We start from the raw sequence: 6,000 nt of genomic DNA, 5'->3' as shown, positions 1-6,000 counted from the left end.
GTAGAATGGTTGCTGTTGCTGCTGCTAAAATATTAGAGCCACCAGATGGTTAGCTGCCATATCAACTTGGCAGAGCTCCTCCACATGGCAACCTCGTCTCCAGTTGTTCAGATATTACAGAGATTGACTCATTTGGCATTACTCCCTGCATTCTTATGGAAGATTACTTAAGCTGGAGTCCAGAGTCCCAGTAGCCTCAAGAAGCTGGGCATCACCAGTGATGAGCATATGTTTCAAAGGTAGAAATATTGACTATGAATACCCCTAGATGCAGGGTGGTCAATTCTGTATATTCAAGGCCACACTATTCCTCCAATAATGCTTTGGGGTCTTGCCACTCCTACCATTCCACTGATGATTAATATGCTGAGGTTTTGCACAGAAAAGCCAGCTATTGTTTTATTACATTTGTATATATTGTTGTGCACAGCCTTGATATTTCATAACAGTTGGCAGCGGTGTAGAATATTGTAAACCTGAGCACCTTTTTGTCTTTCCCCTTCAAGTGAATCCACGAGCAAGCCTTTCTCGTCCTGAACTTGGATAAAAATTGGTCCGAACAACAAAAGTCCATATAGAGTTACTTGGGGGCAGGGCAGTTTTGCCCCACAGGCTGCCAGTGACACACCTTTGCTCTGGATCAGGCCTGGGATTCTCAGGTTCAGGGGCCAAATGCAGTCCTCTAAGTCTCTCTGTTTGGCCCTGGGACCACAACCCTCACCATCCCTGCTATGTAGCCTTGAGTGCTTTTGTTTTGATGGAATGTCTTATCTCCCAAGATAGAGTATGGAGGTGTGTGTGTGTGCATGTACCTCTGGATTTTGCATGGCTGGGGTATAACTAAATGTACCAAGCTGAGAGTCACATCTGTTGCTCCACTCACTTTTACCTCTGGCCCCAAATGCCAGTGTCATGCAACCACCCTCCCCAGAATATTGCTCACAAGGAAATGTGGTGATTAGTCTGAAAACAGTTCCCCACCCCTGCTCCACATCCCCAAATTGGCCAGTACAGTAATGCTATTATCCTATGAATGATTAGAAGCTAAGGAAAACTACACCTTGTTACATTTTCATGTACGCTATGCATATTGGACTCTCTGCTCCTATTTCACTGCTTTGCCTGATTCTGGTTAGAATTTTTTTTTCTTCAAATTTTTTTATTCATTTTAAAATAAAACATAATACAATAAAAACAAATATTTCACCCTGCCTAAGAGGGGAAATTATGTTCATTTGTCGGAGGTTTAAAGCACTCCAAATTCCTTTCCAGCTTCGGGACACCTTACTGCTTCCCAGTCAAACAGTGGGTAGGGATCGACTTCCGTTTTTATATCTCTCACCCGTGGCCAAATTTTCCTGATTTTGATCCGATAAATCAATGTACTCACAGTCTATTGCTTTTGACAATTTTCCTTGGAAGAATCAAGCGCTGCTCTCTCCCAGTCACGCAGCTTCGCGCTGTCAGAGTTAGTGGTCTTAGTCTTTTTTTTAATAGAAAAAAAACTTTATTGATATCACTGCACAATAATTACAATCAAATAAAAAATACAGCCATAACATTGTTGTTACAGTTGTCTTATTTTCCCTTCCCTCCTCCCTCCTTTCCCCCTGTCAGCCCTCCCCTTTCCCCCCCTTGACTTCTCAACCAGTTCTGAGCTTCTCCCTTATTTTTTCTTTATACATTCTCTACATACTTCACTCTTATTTTTACTTTTCTTTTCTTAGATCCTTTGAATTCTATTAATTTTTCTTATTTTATCATTTCATTATATACTATCAATTTCATTGTTTATTCATAGAACCTTTATGTATCTGATATGAGGTTTGGTTTCTCCAATTTGTCCTTTATATATTTTATAAATGGTTTCCAATTATTATTTGAATCTTCGAATTTTATTCCTTTGATTTGTTCTTATTTTATCGCCATATTATAATAAATATATAATTTTTGTTGCCATTCTTCTTTATCTGGAACATTTGTGGCCTTCCAATTTTTTGCTATCAATACTCTCGCCGCTGCAACGGCATAACTTATACAACATCTGTCCTGTAGTTTAATATCCTCTGGTATCATTCCTAACAAAAATAGCTCGGGGGATTGCTGAAATGAATATTTCAAAATTTTCTTTAACTCTTTATAAATCATTTGTTAGTCTGATGTGCTGCATTTGGGGGCTCAAAACAGAGCCTTACTGGGGAGGGAGCAGCCCGCTTTTGGTGCCCGTCAGATGTCGGGTCCCCTCGATTTAGGGCTCTTCTGGGGATTCCGCTGCGCTGGAGTGCCCCCCCCACCTCTGAAGCGCCAAGGTCCGTTCCGACTGAAAATATGGCGCGGTTGACCGGAAGTCCTCAATTCTGGTTAGAAAACTGGGCCTCATCCATTTATGCCAGTTACTGCTATTTTCACATGGCACCTTGGCTCTGACCCAGCATGACAATCAGCTCTTCACTTTGGATTCTGCTCTATGATTGCTTTTTCTTCAAATGAGACAAGTGCATTTTAAAGAGACGTTTATATGCATTCACAGTCCTGATCTGATGGAAGATTGGGAGAAAGGAAGCAGAGAGGCTCCCCAATCAGCTATAAAATCTTTCAAGATTGTTTGGCTATGTTTCCTATTGTTGCTTTAATATCAGCATTTCCAGTAATGACAGAACAGATTATCTTCTGATTTGCATCAGAAGACACTGGTGCAATATATACAATTCCATGAAGGAAGTTTTGCACTCTCACCCCTTCACACACACACTGCACTGTATCAAATTGTGGAAAGAAATACAACAAGAAAGTATGGATTTCAGAAATTATTCCATACTTGTGTAGCAGAGAAGTTCTTTGTGAAAGTTCTGTTGTGATTATTACTGAAATGTGAACACATCGTATTGGTGAATTTAGTAAGAATATAATTTAAATTGCGGTGGGGAACCTTTTTGTCTGATGGGCCAAATCTTTATCTCCTTCTCCAGCCTAATGGCTAACTTTGACAGGCAGGTGGGGCCACACACTCACAAACATATGGTGTCAGGTGATAGGTGGGCAGTCTCATGGTAGTATATGTGTCATATCAACAACTCTTCACCCATCACTGCAACAGCAAAAGCAAACACCCTCAGACTTTGTCCTGAGCAAGGTTAATCAATACTCTTCATTGCTTATATTCCATGTGTTCACTATTCTAGGGGTTTCAGGGTAACTTTAGGGAGCAGTATCAAATAACGGGGCAAAGCATTTTCCCCCTTCCCCCGTTTTAGACAAAGAAGGGATACTGGAAAGGGACTACAGTGCTTGCTTCCCTCTGTGTTATTATTATATTTGGTATATGTATTTTAAAGTACTGTATGTGGCTGGACTGCTCATTTTTATTAAACCAGTGTTTCCCCTGGTGTTCCTGGGTGCATTTGATACAAGTCTGTGCAATGTATGCCTCTTCCTGAAAGCCGAGTGAGTGGGACTTGGCTGCAAAAAAGACAGTTTACACCTAAGAAGACAGAGCACTTTCTTTATTCCTGCCCCCCCCCCCGACACACTGAAATCAAACATGCAGCGAAACAAAAACACACTTAGCGCCATTAAAAATCCATTGCAAAGTCTCTCAGGCATCAAGCACTCATTGGATAAGCAAACTTGGCCTTTCTGCATGATCTGTCAAAGCACATCCTCCTGCAATTCAGTGACAGAAGGGCAACATCTCATAACGGATTGTGGAGCTGGTTGTGAGAGACTACTTGTAACTTACGAGGCTGCTCCCTCATGTCCCACTTTCAGAAATGTGGCAAGATCTGTGCTCTAGCAGAGAGGGAGCACACAGACTTGGAAGAATCTAAAAAATGAATGAAATGAGGCTAAAGCAAAGGCCAACAGAATAGCAGGGCATTCCATTAGCGAAGTAGTTACAACCAGTGCTGTGGTGCATGCATTTGCTATGGAACATAACCCTGTTCCTCTTCGCATGACTCTCTTTTACAGAAGGTACTTTCCCAGAATACTGTGGCAAATATCATTGCTTATTTGTTCCTTTTAAATTATATTACTAATAATTTATTTTGCTTTCTTATTGGTAGTTTAAAGGACAGCCCTCACATGATGAAGACTGGTTCTGATTCAAAGTTCTGGTTTTGATATTTAGATCACTTCAGAGCTTCGGACTAGGGTACTCAAAGAACAGCCTGTCTCCATATGCGCCTGTCCATACATTAGTATCTTCAATGGAGGGCCTCCTGTGGGTGCCTCTGTCATCACAGACACAGCTCACCACAGTGTCTGGGAGGGAAGGTAGGTCTCCCTTAACCATTACCCCAATACTGTATGTAATGGTAGATTTCTTTCTCCCAGATAAAGTAAGCGTGTTCCAGTTCGTACATGGTTGCCAACTATGGCACTACGTAGCTCTGTTCCTGTGCCTTTTAAAAACAGCCTGATACACAGAAACTTACCAGGAAGAGCTTTCAAACTCTGTTTTCTACACTGCTAATGAACAAATTCAAGAAAAAATAATGCTGGCCATTCTAAATTGGCAAGAATGTTGGAATAGATAAAACCCCATGCCTGGCACTGTGTGGTCTGACAGCTAAGTCCCCATTGGGGTGTCTCTGTGTAATGTATCATTGCCATTTACAAGCCCTCCCTTTAACCTTCACCCATCATAATGATGGGCATTCCCCTAGTTATATATTAACTACTGTCGACTGCATAAAGCAGATAAGCAGCGAGTTTAATTATACATTCTAACAGCTTCCTCCAACTGTCAATATCAGATACTTGTAACCTAGCTCAGGACGCTGTAAGCAGTAATTTGAAGTCAAATTGTGGTTGTAGCAGAAGTTAACAAGAGGTTTCAGACAAAAAAAGAAGCTGAAGTTTCCAGATCTACATATAGCACACCAAATGTTTAAAACTGTAGGGTGTTTACAAGGCAAATCCGCCATGCGCTGCAGTTGCATGACCACAACCCTTCCTCCTAATCACTGTTACATTCCCCTTCTGGATAATTACTTCTTCTACAACAGTGGGGAACCTCTGCCTTCTCCTCCAAAGATTTGGGACTCCTTGGAAAAGACCCTGATGTTGGGAAAGATGGAGGGCACAAGGAGAAGGGGACGACAGAGGACGAGATGGTTGGACAATGTTCTCGAAGCTACCAACATGAGTCTGACCAAACTGCGGGAGGCAGTGGAAAACAGGAGTGCCTGGCGTGCTCTGGTCCATGGGGTCACAAAGAGTCGGTTATGACTAAACGACTGAACAACAACAAATACTAGCTGCCAGGCCTCACCACTGCTTCTGTTCCTCTTCATGGCTGAGAGAGGACAGAAAAAAATGATAAGGCTAGCTCAAAATCTCACATAGTCTGAAATCCTGAAGTGCCTTGAGAATGAAGCAAAAAAAAATCAAAACATCTTTTGTCAAGGGAGAAAACTTTGGAGAAGCTGGAGGGCATGAAGGAGACCTGAAATAATAGTCCAATTCAAAAGCCATACTCTACCTGCCCAGGAACCATGCATTTAGAGGATCTCTTCAAAGTGTGCTCCCAACATTGCCTTAGCTTTTATGGTATAGTCCTGAAAACCCCAGTTCAAAAGCTCGGTCTATTCCACATGTCAGAGGTTAGTCTTGCCTTGGGGAGTGATGGCTTTGGTGTGATTTGTTCTCTTTCAAAGGCTAGATGAGGTGCAGTCCAGCACCCAAGAATGCAAGTGCTCAGCCTACTAAGAGGGACTGAGGACAAGGGAACAGAAACTGATGGGTTTTAAGACAGTTTGAAGATGATCTGTGTCAGTTTCACCTCAGCAGCATTGCTCTGAAGTCTCATTCATTCATTCACTTTTGTACTGTACTCGACACTAGTCAGGTTTCAGCTCTCTTCATGAATCTTCTCTTTGCATAAGAACATAAACTCTCATGAAATGCCCTCATAAGTAGTGATGCCTGGATCCTGAGTCTGATGCATTAAAAGCTGGTGCTTTGAAAACTAAAACCCTTAAACACATGTTCTGTGCA

Source organism: Zootoca vivipara, chromosome 9, assembly GCF_963506605.1.
Source record: "Zootoca vivipara chromosome 9, rZooViv1.1, whole genome shotgun sequence".
NCBI lineage: Eukaryota > Metazoa > Chordata > Lepidosauria > Squamata > Lacertidae > Zootoca > Zootoca vivipara.
The sequence above is the reverse complement of the archived record's forward strand: the minus strand, read 5'-3'. Positions refer to the sequence as shown.